Source organism: Kogia breviceps, chromosome X (assembly GCF_026419965.1).
Source record: "Kogia breviceps isolate mKogBre1 chromosome X, mKogBre1 haplotype 1, whole genome shotgun sequence".
Taxonomy (NCBI): Eukaryota; Metazoa; Chordata; class Mammalia; order Artiodactyla; family Physeteridae; genus Kogia; species Kogia breviceps.
In genome coordinates, this window is record NC_081330.1 from 89,106,739 (window position 1) to 89,119,734 (window position 12,996).

The 12,996-nt window shown below is 40.3% G+C and overlaps 1 protein-coding gene across 12 annotated transcripts in view; it reads left to right on the plus strand.

Moving 5' to 3' along the window:
- The window catches only part of HUWE1 (HECT, UBA and WWE domain containing E3 ubiquitin protein ligase 1), a 141,549-nt gene that overhangs the window by 831 nt on the left and 127,722 nt on the right, over positions 1–12,996 (plus strand). For 8 of the 12 annotated variants that reach the window (XM_059049729.2, XM_067023829.1, XM_067023827.1 and 5 more), the window contains exons 1-2: positions 1,696–1,970; positions 5,786–5,922. The gene's annotated coding sequence lies outside the window, so the exon portion shown is untranslated. Of the gene's footprint in view, positions 1–1,688; positions 1,971–3,533; positions 3,622–5,785; positions 5,923–12,996 lie in introns of those variants that run through there. The other 4 variants (XM_059049730.2, XM_067023828.1, XM_067023823.1 and 1 more) reach the window with 2 other exon arrangements.

A 12,996-nucleotide genomic window follows, 5' to 3' on the forward strand; every position in this document is an offset into this window, starting at 1 on the left:
ATGGGCTTGTGTGTGTGTGTGTATATATATATATATATATTTCATGTATGAGTATTTCTGTAGGAGAAATTCTTAGAAGAGTAATCGCTGGGTCAAAATGTTTATGCATTTTGAATTTTGATAGATTTGTCCAAACTGTCTTCCCAAAAGGCTATACTAATTACACTCTTCAATGTTGTGCGAGAATGCCCATTTTTCCACAGTTGTGCCAACACGAATTATCATCAACATTTATTATTTTGGCTAATTTAAAGGGCAAAAAATGGTATGTCATTGTTTTCATTTGCATTTCCCCGATTACTTGTGAAGTTGAACATATTTTTTATTTGTCCGATTACAAAACTAAATAGGCAAATATCGATAGTTTTCCTATCTATAAGCAGTAAGCATTTCAAAAAATTAACACTAAAAAAAACCCATTCGCAATAGCAAGAAAAAAGAATAAAAATACCTAGAAGTAAACTACAAAACTTTATTGAGGAATATAATGAAAGAACGTTTGCATACGTGAAGAAGGGGGTACTGTGCTTCTGTATAAGAAGGCTCAATTTTGTAGTGATGTCCATTTTTTCTGTGTTGATTTATACAGTTCATGCAATTTCAATAAATATACCAAGTGTTGGAACTTAATATGATTCTAAAGTTCATCCAGAAAACATATGGCTAAGAACAACCGAGAAAATATTTTAAAGATAAGTAAAGATGGGGTATTTGTACTACCAGCTATTAAAATGTACTCTAAAGGAACATTATATAAATTAGAATAGACAGAACAATGCATTAGAATAGGAAAGCCCACAAATGGAGCCAGATTGGCTCCCAGGATTTATTGGAGAAACATTGTTGGCTAGACGTGGAAAAACTGCCATATTAAAAGCTTCAAGCACGCACTCCCCCCCAACCCCCCCCCCCCCTTGGAAGCTTGAATTTTTCCTGAGGGCAGACCTCTTTGTTTGGAGAAAACCACTTTATTGGATCTTTTGGTTATACCAAGGTAAAGCCTCAGGAGTTAAAATTTGTGGGTTTGGAGCTAGAACTAACGATATGAGCCTTTAGTTAGATTAAGATGGATTCAGTAGCCTGCAGTGCGGTGAGGGAAGGAGTCTGGATATTATCGGTCTTAAAAATTTTTTTTCCGATCTAATGGGCCAAAAATGTTATGTCATTGTTTTCATTTGCATTTGCGTGCTTATTGTGAGATAGAACGTCTTTTATGTGTTAGTCCAAAATAATATGTGATTCCTGGAGTCAGGTAACAATGGAAGATCTATTGCTCCTCTTCCAGAATGGAGTTTGGTTAATTGGTACAGCTCTGCCCGGAAGCGTGAGAATAAACAGGTTGACTTTTTAAATTTTCCTCAAGCACTAGGCTCTAGACACCTTAGATCGGGGGCGGAGGCAGTTTTCAGGACATGGCCGAGATTTGGCGCTGAGCTGTGTCATCGCGAGGTTTGGCAGCCAGCTCCGCAGTGGGTCGGAAACCTCGTGGTAGGCGAGATCCCTGCAGGACGGGAGGTTCCTCCCTTCCCCTGAAAACTCCCAGTCATTTTCATGGAGCCCCGCCTCTCTCCTTTTTAGGAGCGTGCCCCAGGTCTCGCGAGATCTCGTATTTCCTAAAGACGAGGCGCGGGAGGCATCCTGCGGTGAATTCGAAGGTCTCGCGGAGACCAAAACGTGTTATCGCGATAGTTCTGACCGCGCATGCGAGAGCCGGCGGCGGCAGAGTGGCTCCGCCCCTCGGCTCTCCGTGAGTTTGTGCGTCATTTGCTTTTTGCTTCGCGTAGGGTGAGAGCGGAGCTGTAGCGACTTCGGCTTTGGTGGGAGGAGGGGTCTGGGAAGGGCTGGGCTCAGGCTGTTCCCGTCGGGTAGAGGTTCTCGCGGGATCGCGCGGAGGCGGCTGCGGTTCGGCTACAGACTGCAGTAGCCGCGGAGGCGGCGGCAGCGTCTTCGGCTCGTGCTGTTCCTAGCCGGTGAGTTCTCGCGGGAGCGGGGTTACGTTCTCTTGGGATCCGTTGGCGGTGGCGGAGGTACCTCGGGTGGGGGGTGGCAGTGACTAGGGTCGGTTCGCCTGCTGTTAAGATGGCGGCGGAAGCTGATGTCTGTCCGGCCAGGACCCGGGACTGAGATGTTGGCTGTCCGCGTTTGTAACACCTCTCAGGTACCCGACGTTAAGGAGGTGACGATTGGCGAAAAGCCGAGGTGCCAATAAACCGAACCTGAGGTGAAGACCACTCCGTCTCTAGTCGGTTGAGGCGACACCATTTCCCGGGCCTCAGCCGCGTGTGGGCCCGCCTTTACCCCACCAATCGGTCAACGCCTCCGTTGTCGCCGCCGCAGTGGGCGGGTTGGGAAGGGTGGGGGGCGGGAGTCCTGAAGTTCGTTGGGGAGTGGGGTTGGGGGTTAGATTGGGCAGCGGGGGAGATTGGACCAACCTACGATGACTGATTCCCTCCTCCTACCTTTTTGTGGGCTCGCCTCGGTTTTCCGCTCCTTCGGGGCCCAAATGAATCCTCTAGTTTTTCTTGAGTTGAGGTGGGCTGTACTTCCCAAACTCCCATGGTCTTTGAACTAAGATAGAGCGGGTCAAGCTTTGGTGCCTCTGACGTATTCCTTCCCCATTCTCCCCTAATTCCACCGTCCCTTTGAATCTTCCTCATCTACGTGGATATTTGAGGCTCGTATTTAAGAGGGAGAGTCAAAGCTTTTCCCTGTCATCCCCTCCCCGGTCCTGCTAAGGCAGAGCTTAGCCCAAGTCTCCTAATCCGTCCCGCCCCCCCGCCCAATTGATCCACTTGACACAGGCGTTGACTAGAGACCCTTTCCTGTTTCCTGCATTTATTCCGTCTTCATGGATGGAGTCATAGTAGCCTTCAAGCCTGTATGACCCTGATCGGAGCACAGGGCACTGATTTCTCCAACTCTGCTGCTCAACCATTTTTAGGTGGAACAATGAATGGGTTGGTGGTTGGATGATTGCAGTCTTTGTGACCTCTTCGTTCTCGGGGCCGTTAGCCTTTCCTTCCTCTTAAACACCCACTCCCCCCAAAAAAGGGGAAAAAAACTTTTAAAAAGGCTGTAGAGAATAACCCTCCAGTGAACTAACTTTTTGCCCTTCTTTCCCCCCACTCCCGGCCCCTCCCCTCCCCACCTCCCCGCCCATCCCCATTGCAAGCTTGGGAACCGCCCCTTTTCCCAGCCTTGCTCTGAGTTCTTGTGGCCTCTTGGTCTGGACATCTTTTTTTGCTGCTAAGCACCTCTTACGTGTTTCTCATGTAATCGTTAAGGATTTATTACTTTTTCTATTCCCCGCCCCCCATGCTGTTTTTCTGGGAGCTGAATCCCCTAGAGAGAAAGGTAGCCTCCTGTCAGTCTCCAGTACATCCCCCCCCCCTGCCATGTGCTGGGAAATGAAATAGCTTTGATAGATTATGTCTTGCCCCTCAATCATTGCCCTGTTCTACGTTTTTTCTCCACCCCCCCCATTCCACAATTACTATAGACAATTAATTCCCTATCATTTGTTTCCTTTTTAGATTACATGTTCAACATTGTTTTCTCTTAGCCCCAGAGTTGCGTATATTGAGGAGACACCAACATTTCCCACCCAAGGGAGGCAGCCTGGTATAGTAGAAATACTGTGTGCTTTGGGTTCACATCAAACTTTGTGACCTTGGGGAAATTACTTTTCGTATTCTCAGTTTTTCATCTGTATAATGGGGATAGTAGCTCTTAATAGTTGTTAGAATTAAACAATTTATAACGTGCCTGGCTTATGGTAGGCATACAGTAAATTGTGGTTAGTTTTTCTTGGTGTAAAAATATGTTGGCAGATGCACCTGTGTCATGTGGTAGTTTTATGACCTGGGAAAGAAGAGATTTTTGTTTAAAGAAACAGTTAAAGAACTGTAAATTTTTAGTATATTTCTAGGCCACTCCTATAATTTTTGTATATTTCCCCCCTTGTAAGCCAAACTTTTTCTCTCCAATGGTTTATTATGTTTGAATGTGATTCCTACCTATGTTTCTGATCTAGGAATTTTAATGCAAAATCACCCTCCTGGAATGACCACTCGCCATAATGTTCCTGTCAAGAACCACACCCAGGTGTTCTGCATTTAGGAAGGGATGTTTCATCCCTGGCCTACTCCTTCCTTTCACTCCTTCCAAGTCAGTCTGTCCTGTCATTCACCCTATGAAAGTAATGAAATTTGGTGCTGTGCTTTTCACAGTAAGAAAGAGAACATTTGCTAGCTAGTTTTTAAGTGTTCATACTGCTTTTCCCCTACCTCCTTTCTTTGGTCCCTCAGATCAGTGTGGGGATCTGTTATTTGGGCTTACCTGAGCAGGAAAATTCCTATCTGAGAGGATTTAGAAAGGTTGTTTGGGATACCTAGCTTCTTTTCCAAAGTGATTTACTGACAGTTCTTTAATACACTATCCCCTGTTGTGTTTTTGCCATTTTATATTTTCCAACACTCTTACTAAGCATAAGTTACTGTATTCAATTTGGATGTTAGTTTTCCTTACTGTTTATATTTTAATTAGACCAATATTAAAGTGAGTGCTTTTTTCTGATTACCTTGGATGGATGATGGTGTTTGAAATAGGAATATGATGGTGAAAAGTTTACATAGGATTAAAATTTTACCATGGGTAAATTAACTATATGTTAATTAACTATATGCAGACACTGGTTTTGTGCTTTAGGGTTTGCTTTATTTAGTTCGAAGTGCTTTGGAGGTAATGTAATTTTCCCCCTTTTTCATGGGAGGACATGAGATCGCTTTCTGTTTTGAGATTTTGCCTTGGTGTTCTTCACAATGGATCAAGTAGTGATTAGAAATTAAACCTTAATTTGACTTTTGTCATTCGGAACTAGAATAAATCTGGGAATTATAATCTAGGTGTGACCTCTAAAAGGTTTAATTTATTCTAGGTTCGTCTCTGAGAAGGGCGGAAGGAGTGGCAATACCAGTTAAAAACTGTCTAAGGTTCAGTGGCAAAGTTCAACCTGAGTTTCCAGGGTGTTTATCATTTGTTTCCCAGTATGGCCAAAAAAGCATGTATGAAGGTGAAAAATAATTTATGTGTGCAGTTTTTTTTCCCACAAAAAATTCAACATTGTTTTTAGTGTCAATTCACAACAAGGATATAATTTTGTCTATAAAATAATCACTGTTCCCTATAATGTCATTGGAATTGAGCTGAGTTTTCAGGGGTGTTGTCTAAATGTCAGAAGAATTGCTTTAGCTTTGGTTCTGAATTTTTTAAATTTAATTAATTAATTATTTTGGGGGGCTGCGTTGGGTCTTCGTTGCCGCGCCCAGACTTTTTCTAGTTGCGGCGAGCAGGGGCTACCCTTGGTTGTGGTGCACAGGCCTCTCACTGTGGTGGCCTCCCTTGTTGCAGAGCTCGGGCTCTAGGCACACAGGCTTCAGTACTTGTGGCACGCAGGCTCGCTAGTTGTGGCTCGTATGCTCTAGAGCACAGGCTCAGTAGTTATGGCTCATGGGCTTAGTTGCTCTGTGGCATGTGGGATTTTCCCAGACCAGGGCTTGAACCCATGTCCCCTGCATTGGCAGGCGGATTCTTAACCACTGTGCCACCTGGTTCTGAATTATTGTTGCTGCTCAAAGCAGGTCCTAAAAAATGAAAATTGATATGTGAGGGTTATTGCTTAAGAAATAATAACTGTGATTATGTTTGAACATTGATATAATGGTTAGCTCCCCCACACCCTAATAAATGTGTTGTGTATCTCTCCCTCTCCTTTTTTTTTTTGTAGGTCCTCCAGTAGTCTGACCTGAGTGGGTTAGCACTCCAGAGGAACCAGCAGACCAACTTGGTCAGGAAGGTTCAGGAAGCTGTTGGAGCAGTGTTGGGATTTCCTACCAGGATGAGTATGATTGGCTGTGATTTTAGGTTAGTTTTTGTGCATCTTTGTGGGTAGTATTTGTATTTTACTTCCTGGAATGGAGATGGTGGGGGTGTATGTATTTCCATTCTGTAATTGAGCTACTTTGGTTTCTTCCATTGTCTGGATCTGATGTGGCTGTTTCTTGTGTTTAAGTGGAGCTCATTACTAAATTAAAATGTAAATGAATTCTGTACATGATTTTTTAAGTCACTCTAAGCATCATTCAAAAAATAAAATTCCAAGATATTATGTCTAACCAATTTTTTGGAATTTTTCGAACATATAAAAATTGGATAATATAATGATCCCCCTGTGTACCCATCACCGGCTTTAACAGTTGCCAACTTGCAGCCATTCTTTTTCATCTATAGTACCCACTGAGGCCCCTTACTTCCTACCCCCTGGATTATTTTGAAATAACCCCCTGCTGTTGTTTTCTTTTTATTTGCAAAATATTTGTATCTAAAAGATAAAAGGCTCTTTTAAACATCAAAACCATTACCACAACTCAAAAAATTAACTAATTTTTTTTTCTTTTTCTCACTGTATTGCACTGGCTAAGACTTTCAGTATGATAAAAAAAACTTATTTTTTAAAATATCAAATATGAAGCTAGTGTTCAAATTTTAGTTTGAATCAGGATCCAAAGAAAGTCCATTTTATCACAAAGGAAGATTGATATCTCTCTTAAATCTATTTTAATCTGCAGGTTCCCTCCCTTTTCTTTTTCTTCCAATTTATTTGTTGAAGAACTTGTCCTGTAGAGTTTCCCCCACATTTGGTGATTACATTCTCAAAGTGGTATCTAACCCATTCTTACTAAGTTAAAGACCCTGGAGGACCCCATTATAATGGAACAATGGCAGTAATCTCCTGTATCCCAGTTGGAGTTGATACTGCTGGCCTAGGCACTATCCCAAAATAACTAGTCATGGGTTCCTTTTTCTGTGGCAGAGTCTGATTTAATTGATACCTGACTTCAGTTCCATGTCTTGGCCCTGCTTACTGCTCCACATGAAAAGTAGGCCTCCTTGTGGAAGAAGCTAATGTTTCCTAGATAATGACCTGATTGTGCCTTTGGGGTTTTTCATCATGGTTTCAATTTCCTTAGGTAGTTTAGTTATTTTTATACTATCTTATAATGTTGCTTTTTATTCTTTTGATGTTGGTATCTCAGCTGCTCTGACCCATAACTTTTAAGCTATTAAGACTTAGTGATGAGTTCCTGTGGCTGTAATACAGTTTTTAAAATGGAAATACTAAACAATTTTTGAGAGCTTCCACTTAGACATCCTGATTTTCAGCTATTATACACAACTGTAGTTTTCCTGTTGTTATTGTTTCATTTTATTTCTTCTGGAAATGCTGTTCCCCCAGCATAGAGTCCTTTAAACTGTTCATTTCTTTCCTTGTTCAGCATTGGCCATCATAGGATCTACTGCATGTCCCTTCCATGGTCAAAACCTGAGAATGGAAGTTGGGCACATATGCCCCAGTCAGCCTTTGACTTAAGCACACGTTGGGGGCAGAGCAAGGCCACTTGTGCCTACCTTTGAAATGAGAGTGATTACAAGTTGAAGGGGCAGAGAAGGTTAGAGGTCATGAATGAAAGTTTCTGAGGTATTTATATGAAATATGATTGTGAATCATCAGTGCTATGGATCATGAGTTCAGGCTTTTCAGTTCTTTGTTCATTAATGGAGAAATCAGATCCTTAGTTGTAAATTGACTAAGTATTAAAGACGTGATTTCTTGGGAATTACAGTGAAATCCATTTGTTCAAGAAAATAATTTGAGCACATTATGTATAGTGATTAGACATTTACCCTTGTCCTGAGTTTTCTGTAGTTAGGAAGTTTGAACAATATCGCTTAAACTTTGTAATCCTGAGTTTGTGAAACTAGGATAACTAGAGTTTTGGGAGAGAGCTTTGCACACAGTAGACATTTCAATATTTGAATTGTTTCCAGAATTACAAGTTTACAATAGAAATCTATTGCTTCTTTTCCCTTTTGTTGTGTGTTTTCAACCATGGATTCAAAGTATTACTGAAATGCCAAAATTGGTTGCTTTGAAAATACTTGCCTTTCACATTCTATGTTACCTCTCTTGCAGTTTGATTAAATTGTTAAAATCTGATGTGTACCTGTAATCATATTTGGCTGCTTTACAGTGATTTTACTATCTGTAAAGTTGATAGTCACAAGCAGTTGGGTGTTTTGCTATATTATTCTCTGACTTGTTTCCTCAATGACCGGTTACCAGATGTTTATATGTTAATGTCAGGGATAATTCAGCTCAGATTCTTTGGAAGCCGTCTCATTTGATGTGTCATAAGGGTTGAGTTGCTAAAACTTGATGTACTTGTTGACCAGCTTGGTATAGAAACACTTTCAGATAGTGAAGGAGTGGTTCTCTCTGAGTAAAACAGCTGTAGGTTTTGTTTGGGCTGTTAACTTGAGCATTTTCAACTTTTAGTTAAAAGTTTTAGTCATTTGGCTTTAAAAATTACAGTGGTGACATGGATTAGTTCCAGAATGTGATTTTACAGAAAATTGGAACTTCTTTCAACTTCTTATTAATATATCTTTAAATGGAGATTGGTGTTGTAGATTGATTCAGTTTGGATTGCTGACTGGACTAGGTGAATCTGAAAATTCTTTTTCAGCTCTGAGATTCTGATTGTATAATCTTAGATATTGAAAGAAAGCAGTTTTTCCTTTTCAGTAATCTTTAAGTAGTGACTGAAAGGGACAAGGAGTAGGGAGATGCAAATTTTTCTGGAATGACTTTTTAGTATAATCATTTAGATTTTAAAGATTGGTAAGTGTGAACATACTGCCATGAATTTATGTACCATCTTTAGCATAACACAAATTTTAAGTTCTTATAATTAGGTACCAAGATAATTGCTCTGGAAATACTTGTGTATATTGTATTTGGTGGCTGCTTATATTTTGAGACACATTTGGAAGATTGCTTTAATGATTACCTTATTTGCTACAATTATTTTCTTATTTTCCTGTCTTTATAGTGAGGTGTATTTTTCCTGGTCTTTGTTTTTTGTTAGCTTTCTTTTTCTGGCCACACCGTGCATCCTGCAGGATCTTAGTTCCTTGACCAGGGATTGAACTTGGGCCCTCGGCAGTGAAAGCATGGAGTCCTACCTAACCACTGGACCACCAGGGAATTCCCGTCTTCTGGTCTTTGCTTTTTTTGTTCGTTTGTTTTTAAACTTCCCCTACTAATTTTCTGTTACTGCATTCTGCTGATTGAATTCTTATAGGTGGAAAGAGCTTTCAGCACAGTGATTAAGATCCCAGACTCCCTGGGTTCAAGTTCCGACTCCATTGCTTATCAGCTGTGTCATCTTGTGAAAATTACTTAACCAATGTGCCACAGTTTTTAATCTATAAAATGGTAATAATAGTGTTACCTACCTCATAGGGTTTTTGAGAAGTTTAGCTGAGTTAATGCATATAAAGTTTGTAGAACAGTGGTTCTGAAACTTTAGGGAACATCAGAATCACCTAGAGGGCTAGATAAAACACAGATTGATGGGCCCCATCCCCAGAGTTTCTGATTCTGTAGGTCTGGGTGGGGGGTGGGGCTAGATTTTGCATTTCCAACAAGTTCCCAAGGAGATGCTGGTGTTAATGGTCAGGGAACCAGTAGAATAGAACAGTGCTTGGCACAAAGTGTTAACTTTTTATTCAGGACTACTTTCCCAGTCCCTGAGTAAAACACTTGACTCTTCAGTGCTAATTAGTACTGCCTTCACCTAGAAGCAGTTTTGAAATCCTTCGCTGCAGTGGTTCTCAAAATGTGGTCCCCAGATCAGCATCAGCACCATCACCTGGGAACTTGTGAGAAATGCAGATTCTCAGGCTCTACCCCAGTTTTATTTTTAAAGTGTGTCTTGACTTAATTGGGGTGTCTTAGACTTTTATTAACAGCTTTATCAAGGTATAATTCACATACCATACAATTCATCCATTTAAAGTATACAGGGGTTTTTATTTAGTATGTTCATAGTTGTACGACCATTACTACATCAATTTTAGAACATTTTCGTCACCTTTAAAGGAAACCCAATGGCCATTAATCACTTCCCTTCTCCTTTCTCACAACCAACCACTAATCTATTTTATGTCTCTATAGATTTGTTTATTTGGGGCATTTCATGCAAAATGGAACCTTAACATATGTAAGAAACTTTAATGTGATTAAAATGTTTTCCTTTTATTGTAAAAAAAACAAATAGAAAACAAATATGGAAAACTACCCCAAAACAAGTTTATGGTTTAATAAATTATCTTAAAGCACTTTTTTTACTACTACCCAATTCAAGAAATAGAATTTTGCCTGTCACCCTAGAAGTCCCTCCATGTGCCCATCCCCATCACAGCATCCTCCCTCCCACTGGAAAGTAACTACTGTTCTGACTTTATAGTAGTCACTTCTTTGCATTCTTTTATGGTTTTAATCATACAAGTGTGCATCCCTGGACAGTGTAATTTACTTTGTCCATTTAAAAAAACTCAATTTGTCTTTTAAGTATCTGTAGCTTCCCTTTCTTCCTTTTCTTTATACTTTGTCTATTGATGAACTCAGGCCATTTAACCTGTAGAATTTCCCAGACTGAATTTTGCTGATTGCATACTCAGTATAGTTCAATATGTTCTTCTGTCCTCTGTATTTCCTAAAAATTGATAGCTACATCCAGAGGCTTTATAAATTCAGATTCATTCCCTTTGGCGGTGGTGTGTTCATTTACATTTGTTAGGTTGTAGTGGTGTCTTGGATTTTTTTTTTATGTTAACAGCCACTGCTGCCCAAAGCTTAGATCCATTATTAATTCATTGGGAGTTGCAAAATGGTGTTTTAACTTTCATTTTCTTTTCATGTATTGGCTGGAATAATTTATAGTTTATATAAGAAAGGCAGAATAAATGCTCGGGTTTTAAATTTTTTTCTGGCAACTTAACTAGTTCTGTCCCTTTGGACAAGTTAACTTAACCTATCAGTTGCTTCATCTGGGAAAAACACCTTATTTATGGGTTTATTGGGGTTAAATGTGAAAATATAAGGTGTTAGTATACTGTAGGTGGTTAAGTATATGGTAATTTCTTTAGCATACTATTTCACTTAACCCCTCTGACAGCTCAGAGATGGGCGGTCACAGTGGTGAACTGATGGCCAGTTAGCAAAGCCTGTCTGGATTCTTCGTCTGTGGTTAAAGAGGAATGGTGTCTTTGATCATTTGGGGGCTAAGTTCTCTGGCCAGTGATAATTGGACGTTCCACCAGAGTAGTTTTTCGTTTTGCCAAGCCTTTGGAGTCACATTCATACCCCCTGAAGGGTCTTACCCAGTTCTGTTGTGGTGTGCTGTACATTGATTGCCTTGATCTCCCACCCTCCAGCTCACAGCCCCCTAGTGTTTTAGTTTGTTCAAGGTTCTCCTGTAACCTTAGTAAACCATGATGAGTCTTCCTAATGGTTATCAGTATCACCACTATTAACATACTTGAGTAGCACTTTTTAAAAATAAATTTTATTTATTTTATTTATTTTTGGTTTTGGCTGTGTTGGGTCTTCGTTGCTGCGTTCAGGCTTTTCTCTGGTTGTGGCAAGCGGGGGCTACTCTTTGTTGTGGTTCGTGGGGTTCTCATTGTGGTGACTTCTCTTGTTGCAGAGCACGGGCTCTAGGTGCGTGGGCTCAGTAGTTGTGGCTCACAGGCTCTAGAGCGCAGGCTCAGTAGTTGTGGCACATGGGCTTAGTTCCTCTGTGGCATGTGGGATCCTCCCAGACCCAAGGTTTGAACCCATGTCCCCTGCATTGGCAGGCACATTCTTAACCACTGTGCCACCAGGGAAGCCCTTGAGTAGCACTTTTAACATTTCATATATTGTATAAAATATAGCATATGTCACATAGTAAGTCCTCAAACTGGAAACCATTGTTGGTTTTGTTGTTAATATTATATCTTCTTTTTCCCTCTCACATCTTACTTCTCTTCAGTTCAACAAGCATTCTCTGAGTGTTTCTAAGTACAAGGAGCTAGGGACATACATTAGTATAAGAGAAGAGTATAAACCTGGATATATCCAGTATCATTGTTATAGATTCCTCTCTCTTTGTATCTATATCTGCTGCCATGTTTTACAGGAACTAGCTTGACTACTCCAGCTTAGAGTGCCTTGAAGTCTGTTGACCTAATCTGGAGCTCCAGTTCCCTGCTTCTCAAATTTCCTTAACTGTCTTGGTGAGGCCAGCCTTAAAAGGAAGTAAAGTCTGGAGAGGTATAGATGTCACTTGAATACAACCTTTTACATAGAGCATTTTAGATTTTTGCTTTTTAAAAGTAAAGGCAGACTGCCTGCATGGGTGAATTCACATATCTATCTCTAGTGAAACAAATTACCAGTGGCTTTAAAAATGGTATTTTTCTCCATGTCCAACAGAAGAGCTGGATAAGACCCTTATACTTGGTATTGTCTACATCAAACTCCTTATTTTATAGGCACAGGTTTTGAGGAAATGACTTGCCCAAGGTAACATGGCTGCTTAGGGGTGGAGTTGGCCATTGAACCCAGGTTATTTAGTTTGGTATGTTTCCACTATGGTGTATCTTTCCTTAAAACTGAATTTATTATCTATATTTCTAAATATGCCAGCAGGTGTCATCCATAGAAGTGCAAAATAAGTGGCCCCCTTCCTATAAGAAAGGAAACCCAAAAAATGGGGGAAATTTAAGGGAGTAGAAAGGTAAATGAGAAAGTCAGAAGTTCAAAGAAAGCTCAGTTTCTTTTGCCCTTTTGACTATGGTTATTACTTTTCAACATAAGGTCAATTTGGAGCTCTTTCATGGGACAATTCGATTTGGTTGCATGTTTTCATGCATATTTATGGATACTATAAATCTATAGATGTGACTAAATTTCCTGCTTGTAAAACTTTCAAATTAAGTGATGTTTTCTAAGCTCACCTTTTTTCCCCTTCCTTTTCAACTGTTTTAAATTATAAAAGTAACGTTTGCTATTTTAAAAAAAGATTCAAACAAAATAAACATTTCAGT